The sequence below is a fragment of the Talpa europaea genome (genome assembly GCF_964194135.1).
Source record: "Talpa europaea genome assembly, chromosome: 14".
NCBI classification, from domain to species: domain Eukaryota; kingdom Metazoa; phylum Chordata; class Mammalia; order Eulipotyphla; family Talpidae; genus Talpa; species Talpa europaea.
In genome coordinates this window covers 71,384,820-71,396,725 of record NC_140082.1, presented here as the reverse complement: position 1 = coordinate 71,396,725, position 11,906 = coordinate 71,384,820, and the positions used below count along the sequence as shown (strand labels likewise).

The 11,906-nt window shown below is 40.8% G+C and overlaps 1 pseudogene across 1 annotated transcript; it reads right to left on the bottom strand.

Annotated features, from left to right (window-relative positions):
* Window positions 1–6,727: 6,727 nt before the first annotated feature.
* On the bottom strand, window positions 6,728–7,745 carry LOC311184211 (methionine adenosyltransferase 2 subunit beta-like; annotated as a pseudogene). Its single transcript has one exon. The product of its transcript is annotated as a methionine adenosyltransferase 2 subunit beta-like (transcript).
* Window positions 7,746–11,906: the final 4,161 nt, after the last annotated feature.

The following is an 11,906-nucleotide window of genomic DNA, read 5'->3' as shown; positions in this document are numbered from 1 at the left end:
GCATATACCAAGTTTTGAAAGCAAGAGAACAGGGCAGATATCTAACCAATTCATGATTCTACACACTGAAGCATGGAATGTAGGTGAAAAATTACAAAGAGATTACTAATGTTAAGAAGTGCAAACCTTTAGTAGCAGAGCTATGATGCCTGGGAGATCTTTCAAAATCTATAATTAATATTAACTATTTTGCCTACAGGAAAAAGGGCAAGAAGATTTGTGATACCAGTGAGTCAACAAACAACTCCAGACCTGAACTTCAGCATCTTTTCATTGTTCTGCCTTATTGGACAAGCCACCTGGCAGGTTTTTTACCTGCATCTCTTCTTCAAGGCCAAGAAATTGATTGAGTAATAAGGCCAGGTTTCCACCCACATTGTATCTCAGCTAGCAGAATGTCCCTGTTACAGGTCTGGCTTAAGGCATCCTCCCAACACAACCACCCAGAGATATTGGAACTTTCTTGATCTAATCTGTTAGTGAGGGAGGAACCGATATGTCAGATGAGGGACTTCTTTCTTTTTTTTAAAAAGATTTGTTTTATTTATATAAAAACTGTGGTACAGGGCCTCCCCGGTGGCGCAGCGGTTGAGCGCTGGGTTGCAAAGCTGCCCGCGGCCTCTTGCGGCGCCGGTTCGATCCCCGGCTGCTCCCCGGCCACCGGAGGAGGATCCCACATGGTGCGCAGACCTCTCCTGCCACCCGCTGCTCCCCTCAGCAGTGTGCTTCAGTCCTTCTGCCTGCTCTGCTCCCCACTCTGGCTCTGGTGAATTCTCTCACCCTCCCGCACCTCTGACTGTACCCAGTGCATGTATAAACAAAACAAACAAACAAACATAATAAATAAATAAATAAAAACATGCCTCTATTTAAAAAAAAAAAAAAAAAACTGTGGTACAGGCCAGAGGCGCGGGTGGGTGAGACAGAGTGGGGAACAGAGCAGGCAGACAGATAGAAAACACTGCTGAGGGGAGCAGCGGGGGAGACAGGAAAGGTCTGCTGCACCATGTGGGTAGCTCCTTGGCCTACTGGGTCATCAAACTCGTGCTGCAGTGGCTGCGGACAGCCCCAAAGTTTACGTCCTAACCCCTTGCACCACCAGGGAGGCACTCATGGGAAAAATCTTTAAGAGAAAATACTAATTCTTCTCTGAATGATATTAAAGACTTAAGAAAATCTTGAGATAGGCCATATTAATAGATTGGAAGACTGAAAGATGTCAGTTCTTCTCTTCCACACTGATCTCTAAATTCAATACAATTCTAATCAAAATCCAAATGGGTTTTGGTGGTACTTGATAAGCTAATTTTAAATTTATGTGGAATAATAAAAATATCAAGAATATCTCTATGACAGATATACCTATGGAAGAACAAGATAAGGGGACTTAGTTTACCATATGCTAAGAATTCTGATAAAACTTTACTATATAACATGTAGCATAATGTTAATTCAGAGATAAATAACATAATAGTGGAACAGAATAGAAAATCTAGAAATAAATTCTGTACATATACAGAAACGTAAAATCAATGAGGAAAAGGGAAAATTGACATTAAAAATGTGTTGGGGGGATCCTGGGGAGGCCTCCCTGGTGGCTCAAGGGGTTAAGATGCAACCTATGAAGCTATCCTCAGCCTCTGCAGCACAAGTTTGATCCCCAGCCAGCTAGGGAGTTACCCACATGGTACAGCAGACCTCTCCTGACTCGCCTGCTCTCCCCTCAGCAGTTTATTTCAGTAGATTTGCCTGTTCTGCTCCCCACTGTCTCTGGTGAATCCTCTCACCCCCCACACCTCTGGCCTGAACCCCAGTTCTTGTATGCATAAATAAAATAAATCTTTTTTTAAAAAGAGAAAATAGATTTTAACAGTAGACTAGTGACTGAATTTAAGAGCTGTTTATCAACAGAGGTCATAGAAAAAAGTGATACACCATAAAGTGAGAGCAAATATTTCCAACAATGAAGGATTAGCATTAAAAATATATGAAAAACTGGGGCCTCCCTGTTGGCACAAGGGCTTATGAATCTATCTGCAGCTACTGCAGCACGAGTTCGATCCCCCCTCAGGGAGGTGACCCACATGGCACAGCAGACCTCTCCTGACTTGCCTGCTGCTCCCCTCCACAGTGTATTTCAGTCAATCTGCCTGTTCTGTTCCCCACTCTGTCTCTGGTGAATCCTCTCACCCCCAGCACCTTTGGCCTGTACCCCAGTTCTTGTATGCATAAAAAATAAATCTTTGGGGGCCTCCCCGGTGGCGCAGCGGTTGAGCGCTGGGTTGCGAAGCTGCCCGCGGCCTCTGCGGCGCTGGTTCGATCCCCGGCTGCTCCCCGGCCCCGGAGGAGGATCCCACATGGTGCGCAGACCTCTCCTGCCACCCGCTGCTCCCCTCAGCAGTGTACTTCGGTCCTTCTGCCTGCTCTGCTCCCCACTCTGGCTCTGGTGAATTCTCTCACCCTCCCACGCTTCTGACTGTACCCAGTGCATGTATAAACAAAAAAACAAACAAACAAATATAATAAATAAATAAATAAAAACATGCCTCTATAAAAAAAAAAAAGATCTAGAAACATTTAAAAAAAATAAATCTTTGAAAAATAAAAAGTATAAAGAGGAACTCTTAAAGATCAGTTAGAAAAGGGAGGCTTAGAGAAAAAAATAACACATGAAATAAAGAAATATTTAATGGAAAAGGAAGAACTACTGATATATGTCCCAGTCTGAAAAAAAAAAACCAGGTATGTGGGAACCTGGGATATACAGTCTATAGGGAGAGACCCTCTGAGTGTAGTGCAGAAAACCATGTGGAAAGAATCTGGGCGCAAGCTGGTACTGATGGGTGAAAATGGCCAGGGAGGATGTGAAAATTGTCAATTTTATTAGTTATCATGGACCTCAAATAAAATCTACAATTACTTCCAGAATGGAGGTCTGAGCAGCTCTGTGGGCCTACTCTCCAGTTAAACAGCCTTACATGGTGAAAATGATTGGAAACAACTATTTAAAATCTTTGGAAATTGTTCTAAGGACATAAACACCAAGAAGAACTATTTATTTGAGAGAATCTAAAATGTCAAAACAGCAAATGTTCGTGGCATTTTAATCATGGCCTTCTAATTCTGCCCCTAACCCTAAGTCAGCATAACATACTCCACTCCCGGCAGATGCAGCCAGTAACAGAAGACTCCCTATTCGCTCAGCTCCCACTCAAGGGCTAATGGTGTTTTTTTTCTTCAAGGGCAGGTTGCCAGCATTTCTCTTTCTCACTGTCTCCATTTTCACTCCATCTTTCAGAGGTAAGAATTCAGGAGAGTGTAGCCAAGAAGTCAAGGGCTCTGCTCATCCATTCCATCAATTGTTCATTTCAATAAACATCAAGACTGTTACTTTTTCTTTTAAAAAAGATTTATTTATTTATGCATACAAGAGCTGGGGTACAGGTCAGAGGTGTGGGGAATGGGAGGATTTACCAGGTCCAGAGCGGGGAACAGAACAGGCAGATTGACTGAAATACACTGCTGAGGGGAGCAGCGGGCGAGTCAGGAGAGGTCTGCTGTGCCATGTGGGTAGCTCTTTGGCTGACTGGGGATCGAACTCATGCTGCAGTGGCTGCGGACAGCTTCATAGAATGCGTCTTAACCCCTTGCGCCACCAGGGAGGCCCAAGACTTCCTTTGAAGTCTTCTTTGGGTCACTTACTCAGTTCTGTTGCACTTAGATTTTCCCCTTGATTTATGTTCTATCATTTGTTGTATAATCCTGTCTCTTCATTTTGCTTAATACTATATGTTAATTTCTTTGTGTTGAGCTAAACAGCTTTCTTTCCTTAACTTATGTATTGAACTTATATTATGTGAACAGTTTGCAGGATAGAATCCTAGGTTGTTTGTCCAGGACACTTGGTTATCTGTTGCTTTATAAACTGAAACCTTTGGAGGACTGGGCCCCTAGTGTTGGCACAAGTTAAGAGTTAGGGCATCTGGAAGCAAAGAGGTTCCTGATGGAGAGGACGTAGAGTTCAAGTCTTCCTAGAGGTTGTGGGTGCTAGACCTGAGGGGGAAATCTGCAACCTGCTTCTCTAGGCCAGTTCCTTAATCAGAGCTTTCCCAGAAGCCTCAGGTCAATACTGACCCCTCAGCTGTGGTCCAGCTCTGGACTGCAGGTTCTACAATTCATGTTTTTCCCAGGAGTGCCTGCACAAGCAGTTATGTGGGAGCTGGGGGTTTGCTTGCAGGCTCTCTCAACCCTCTCTTGGAGGTTTGCCCCAGGAGAGGGTGGCGCAGCGGTTGAGCGCTGGGTTGCGAAGCTGACCGCGGCCTCTGCGGCGCCGGTTCCATCCCCGGCTGCTCCCCGGCCACTGGAGGAGGGTCCCACATGGCGCGCAGACCTCTCCTGCCACCCGCTGCTCCCCGCAGCAGTGTACTTCGGTCCTTCTTCCTGCTCTGCTCCCCGCTCTGGCTCTGGTGAATTCTCTCACCCTCCCGTGCTTCTGACTGTACCCAGTGCATGTATAAACAAAAGAAAACGAACAACAACAAAAAAAAAGCCTCTATAAAAAAAAAAATAGCCTTAGCTTTAAAAATAAATAAATAAACAAACAAACAAATAAATAAATAGATAAATAAATAAATAAATAAATAAATAAATAAATAAATAATAATAAGATCAGGAGGGAACTGCAATGGGTCTCTTTCTGGCAACCTCCCTGAACAGACTCTCCTTGTTGGCACAAGCTCCTACCACAGGGCCTGAGTGCTTTGAACTCTGATTAATGTCAGCAAGCACAGTAAATGCATGTAAGCATGGCAGTTGCCCCAGGAGGGGCTAGGACAGGTATAACAAAGCCAGTTGTAGAGAGGAGATTATCTCATGAGGGGGCCAGAAATGGATGTCTATCTACTTCCAGTAATTTCTACTAACTGGACCTTCCCCAAAGTCTCAAACTCCAGCTGCCTACACCCAAGGGTTATAGATTCAAGCTGACAGTCACTGCTTTGGGGAACAGTTCAATGGACAGTTCCATAAGGACAGTTCAATGGCCTTAGGCACCCTTAACAGTAGGGGTGCAGGATGTTTCACCCTCTGGCCTGGGCCTCTTGGTTGACCACTAGCAGCATGGCATTTGCTCTTGCTGCCCATCGGCTACCCCAGCACTTGGACGTGGATCTCTGGTCTCCAGTATCCTATAGAGGAAGGCCCATTGTCAGCTGAGTTATTAAAAATAACTTTTATTTTGACCTTTTTCTTAAAGCTTTGTAGTTATTGACAGTGACATCTTGGAGGCAGCTCCTACCAGCTTGAAGAACAGAAAGAAATGAATCATCAAGACCTTTATGAGTCAGTTGATTTCACTGAATCATAAAATTAGTACCTTGAACTTTGCCATGGTAGTTATTTATGCTGCAGAAATTGCAATTATTACAAATCATGGCTTCTCCATCCCTTGCAAACGTGTTGTAAGACACAAACACATCATTGACTGCATCTCTCTGTAGCTCATTCTTTATACACATTCTTTTTCTAAGGAAAAGAAGGAAACAAGTTCACCAAATCCAGCATAGTGGTTAACATGAGGGAGGCATACGATGGAGAGGAGCCTGTGGGCTTCTGGGGTCAGTTATGTTCTCTTTCTTGGCCTGGGAAGTGCACCCAGTTGTAGAAAAGGACCACAGACTTACAATTATTTTTTTTAAATATGGCATTTGTCACTTATTGAAGATTTCTATGTGGGAAGAAAGGAGGGGACCAGCCAGTCAGAGACTAGAGGCTAGAATATCTCAATTATCGACATCAATTTTTATGGACACAGAATTTGTGTCAAATTCCTGCCTTCCCCCTACCATATGCGATTATTTCTCGAATTGCTTTGGGATTCAAACAATGGAGAAGGCCTTGGATTCACAACTAAACAAACCTCAAAGGCTACCACATTTGAGAACACCTTCAAATATACATCTTATTTATTTATTTATTTTTAAGCATTCCCATGCCAGCAGTACATATTTATTATTATACATGAATGGTCCAAAGACTTACATAGATGAAATAGCGCTTAGTGACATGGAGTGGAAATTACAATTTTATATATATTTAAAAAATACATACACACACACACATTCCCCTCCTCTCTCCACGGCTCACCATACATTGCTATAAAATTGGGAGGCATGAAGCTGGAGGAGTTCCAATATACATAACTCACTGAACTATCTCAAGCATAAAAACTGAACTGATGCTGCAAAAATAAAGTTTCTTTCCTCAAATATTTTGATCTGAGTTCAAGCAAAGCAGATAATGAACACAAAGATTTTCATCCTATTCAATACACTTTAAAACGTAAAAGATTCAACAGTTGTGAAGTCCAGCAAAGGTAGAGGTTGTTGGAATGAATAATGCATTTCATCAAAAAAAAAAAAAAAAAAAAAAAAGGTCTACAGCAGATCGGTTTTGTCCTGGCTCTCAAATATTTAAGAATCATAATTTACTACACTCAAACAGTAAGTTAAGCCAGAACAAACAAATGATAAACAGAAATCATTACTTCAAACAAGGCATTATTTATTGCCCTTGGTTTCTTTAGACAAAAATTTCACTAGTGCAAGAGCATCATTTACCTGAAAGCTCAGGAGTCACAATTAAAGAGCACTCGTACAAAACTATTTCCTTTTTTTCTGTAAAAAGTGCCACATACTATACAAATGAACAAACAAAAGCCATGCATGGACTAATGAAAAGCCATTTGTCTCCATCTCTTGTCATTGAGGAAAGGCCAGAGTGATTCTTTGATTCCAATTCGAAATGGAGTCCGCTGGCCAATGCCCAAGGTCTCTAACTTGGAGCAGTCGAGCTGAGCGTTTCTTGGACGCTGTGCTCCCAAGACAGGACTGTCAGTTATAGGTCTTAAGTGACTGCTGGGGAGGCTGAAGGCATCCTCAATTGCACAAGCCATTTCATACTTGGTCATCTGTTCATTGCCAGACCAGTGAAAGGTTCCCTTAATCGATGGATCCACCATTCTCTTCTCCGCTAACTGGCGACACTGTGGCTACGTCTTTGATATGCATGGTGAACCTCTGCTGCCAGTGGTCCACGTTTGCGGACTTGTTGCTAAACTGCGCTTTATCAAACATAACAGTCACAGCACTTTCCTCAAGCTTTTCAACTTCTCCATATAGAATTGGAATCCTTAAAACAGCAGCTCCTAAATTGTTCTGTAGGACAGACTTTTCTCCTTCTAATTTTGTTTTACCATACAGATTTAGATACAGATTTAGGGGACATAGTATGTCTTCCTCTCTGTAAGGTGGATGTATTCCATCAACTACATAATCTGAGCTAATATAGATTAGAAATGCTCCCATTGCAGCTGCTTCCTTTGCTAAATTCCCAGAAGCATCCACATTAAGTTGAGAGCAGCATCTGGCTGATTTTCTACAACATCTGGCCTTCTTTCTGCTGCACAATGTACTATAACGTGGGGCTGAAAATCATGAATGATGTGATGAACTGCAACAGCATCCAACAAATTCACCTGTTCAAATTTCGGTCTCACTCTTCTAAAACCACAGCCAACAAAATGCTTTCTCCTGAAACTCTTTGTACACAGCTCTGCCAAGCAGCCCGCTGGCACCAGTAATCAGAATCCGCCTACTGGGGATGTTAACTTCCTCCTCCACCAGCAGGCAGTCCCCAGGAGTGAAGTGGATGGACGGCTCCTTCTCGAGTCCCACCAGGCCCGTCATCTTGTAGCCGTCGCCACGGTGGCCACCACCTCCTCTGGCCCAAGACCGCTTGGGCCCAAATATACATTTTAAAAGCAAAGAATGTCACAATAGTCACTCCAAATAATGGGAACGACAAAGAGCTCATAATGGTTGTAGAAGGCAATAGAACATTAATTTTGTTGTTATAAGCTGAGCTTTTAACTCCTAAACTACATAACAGAGTTCTATAAAGAGCAGAGTTCTTTAGTACATGGATTTCTTTCTTTATACTGTTCTATTTTATGCCATATTTCATAAACATTAAAATTGGTGACAGTGTGCATCCTTGCTGTGTTCTTGATCGTAAAAGGGAAATTTTTCCAGTTTTCAAGTTAGGTATTTTATTGGTTAGGTCTATGATAGATGACCTTTATTATGTTGACACATGTTCCTTCTTTTGTCATGTTGTTTAAAATATTTGTCTTAAATGAAAATATCGGGTGGTTTCACTTATAGGAGGAATATAGGGGAACCAAACAAGGGATCAGGAAAAAAAAACAACAACAACAAAAAAACAAAAACAGAATTATCCAGCAAACTATAAACTGTGTAAAAATTGGAGACATTCAGCAGGGGAGGAGGAAGGAGGAGGATCAAAATAGGGGAGGGAAGAGCACAGGAGACCATGGTGACTGTTTACTGGTGACTTGGTGGTGGGAATTTAATGGGGATAATACCTGAGAGGAGAATTCAAACACTGTACAAAAATGAACAATGATGTAAATATATGTATATATAAACTATATTTATCTTAAATGAATGTTCTTATCAAAAACTTTCTCTGCATCTATAGACATTGTTATATGATTTTAATCTTTTGCTGATGTGATATATTGAATCATTCTTACATCCCTAAGAAAAATCCCACCTGAGATAAATTCCTAATGATGTGCAATCCTTGTAATGCACTGTGGAATTCTGTTTGTGTCCACCTTATTCGTTGTGTACTGTCTTTAATTTGCTCTCTCCATGCCCTCTCCCTTTTGTATAAACTCAATTCTTTTTTTTTTTTAGGATTTATTTATGTGTACAAGAACTGGGGTACAGTCCAGAGGTGTGGGGTGGTGAGAGGATTCACCAGAGACAGAGTGGGGAACAGAACAGGCAGACTGACTGAAACACACTGCTCGGGAGCAGCAGGTGAGACAGGAGAGGTCTGCTGCACCATGTGGGTAGCTTCCTGGCCGGGGATTGAACTGGTGCTACAGTGGCTGCGGATAGCTTCATAGGTTGCTTCTTAACCCCTTGTGCCACCAGGGAGGCCCTAAACTCAATTCTACAGACAGACTTCTAGGGTTTGTTTTTGCTTTTTTTCTGACACTTTTTTTTTGTCTCTACATTCCACCTATGTGACACCATTAAGTATTTGTCTTTCTCCTTCTGGCTTATTTCTTTGAGCATAACCCTTACAGTTCTATCCATTTTGTCACAAATGTTGAGTTCATCTTTCTTTTTATATCTCCGTTGTCTGTCTATATACCACATCTTCCTAATCCTCTCATCAGTACTTGGGCACTTAGCTTGTTTCCATTACTTGGCTATTGTAAGTCAGGCTTCAGTGAACACATTATATATATGTTGCTTTGAATTATTATTTTGCATTCTTTGGGCAGACATCTAGGAGTGAAACTGCTGGATCATATGGTAGTTCTATTTGTTTTCAATATTCCTTGCAGCTTTGTCTCACTTATAATTATTTTGTAGAAAAATGTTTAAACTCCTTTCTTATTTCTCTTGTGTATATTCCATAGCTGTTTTTTTTTTTGGGGGGGGGCGCGTTAACCTGGGGGTTAAATTTAAATTTTTTTTAAAGATTTATTTATTTATACAAGAACTGGGGTACAGGCCAGATGTGCAGGAAGGTGAGAGGATTCACCAGAGACAGAGCAGCACAGGACTGACTGAAATACACTGCTGAGGGGAGCAGCGGGCGAGACAGGAGAGGTCTGCTGCACCAAGTGGGATTCTCGCCAGCCGGGCAGGTGGGATTGAACTGGCGCTGCAGAGGCTGCGGACGGCTTCACAGCGCTGCGCTCTATACCTGCACCACCAGGGGAGGCCCCTAAGTTTAAATTTTTATGTGATAACACTCTGATTTGAATTTATACCAACTTAAGTAACTTATAAAAATTTGGCTCCTTGAGCCCTCTCTGCTCACCTTTCAGTTGTTGATGTCACAAAATTACTTCTTTATACATTTTGTGCCCCAAAATATAAAATATAAACTAATAATTCCTTTAAATGCATTGGTCTTTAATAATTGGTCTTTAATAATTCCTTTAAATGCATTGGTACAAAGTAAGATTTGGTGTTACAAATCAAAGTTACAATAATACTAGCTTCCCTGGTAGTCTGCCCTGGTAGAGCAAAATTTGTGGTCACTGCTTTCGTCGTGATCCACAACATAATAGTAAGGAAATGGGGAACCTCTTACCAGGCCTCAGACCACATGTTCTGCTAGGACTGCCTAGTTGGTTTCTTATTCAAGAAGTCTTAGAAATGTTTTCTTTAACCTGTACGGTGAAAAACCATACGGCATACAGCTTTAGGGTTAAACTTGCCTTCTTCAAGTTCAGCCAGTCTTTTCCAGATTTTAAGTTCTGTATGTTACAGCATTGACTACTTCTAGTGGATGAATGGCATGATTATCTATATATATTCATTATGTAACCTCGAGTCTCATTGCTCCTGGGTTTTTAAAGAATGTATTAATAGTATAATGTAGCAGGAAGCACATAAGTTTTGGAAATAGGTAGCTCTGGTTCAAATCACATCATTCACTTGTATAACACCTTGGATATTATACAAAATGCTTAAGCCGAATCAACTTCCCTATATTGAGTAAAACCTGATTTATAAGGTTGCTGTGAAGATTTAAACAACACATGTAAAACACACAGTGTAGAACTTTAAGAGGTGGTAGCTGTTAATATGGCATCTGTTAGAGTGAGCTCTATAATCTCATGTATGAAATACAAAGCAAACAAGTAGCACTGGTAACAACACATTTATTTATGTACCCTGTTGTGTGACCGGGAGGTGCTTTTTCACTTTCAAATAATTTAACAATTAAAATTCCAAAAGGTAAGCTAGTTATTTATTGTTGCTCATGAGCATAAGTAAACAGACATGATACCACATAAAGGAATTAAACATATCTAAACTTTTGGTATAGCTTTGATTGTGGACCAGTATACTTTGGCAATGGACCTAATAAATTACCAGTATGCTTTGAAATAACATGGTTCTCTTCAGACAAAACAGGAAACACTTGAAAGTAACTTTTGAATTTCAAAAATAAAGATTCGTAGGAAGCTGGAAAAGGCCAACATTACCTAAGCCTATTGTATTTATCATGAATACAAATTTTATGCTATTAAAAATAAAATGGTAGGCAGCAGTCAACAAATTGCTCATTTCATTTTGCAGACTAGTTTTTTAAATTCATCTCAGATGATAGGCAGTATTTATTTTCAAGTAGTTTTTACTAACTTTTTGTGCGCGTTAAGGGAATTCAGATTGATCCCAATTATATGGTATGTAAAATTGGATTTTGTATTAGAAATCACCATTTCCAAGACACTGCATCACATGGGATGTTTCCTTTCAGAATGCCTTATTATTCCTGGCTTCAAATCTTACTTACAGCATGTTATTTTTAGAGGATTTGATAACAAATGTGTACTCTTTGCAGGATTAGGATATAGGAATGTGCTGGTCACCAAGGATGAATTTTATATTACACTGAAACTATATACTGTTGGAAATAGACAAGATAGGGAGTTCCTAGATCCTAGAAAATATTATGGCTAAGGAAATAGGGAACTCAAAAAAGAAATCCACCTCCTAGAAACTAATTTCGTATAGTAAAATAGAATTAAGTGCCCTGTCTTAGGAAAAAGTTTATTAAAGAACTGGGACATCAAACATCATTTCTTTGGAGATTAAAGTGCAGGCTATGAAATGGCATATAAAATAATGCATAAAATAGTGCAATAAGGTGTCTTTTTTTAATTACACATAGCCTTATGTTCACATGTCCCTTTTTCTCTCAAAATTCCAGCTGTAGTGACACCTTTAGCTTATTTAAGCATTAAACTCTTTTTACTCACCTTTGGGGCTACATAGAATATTTTAACA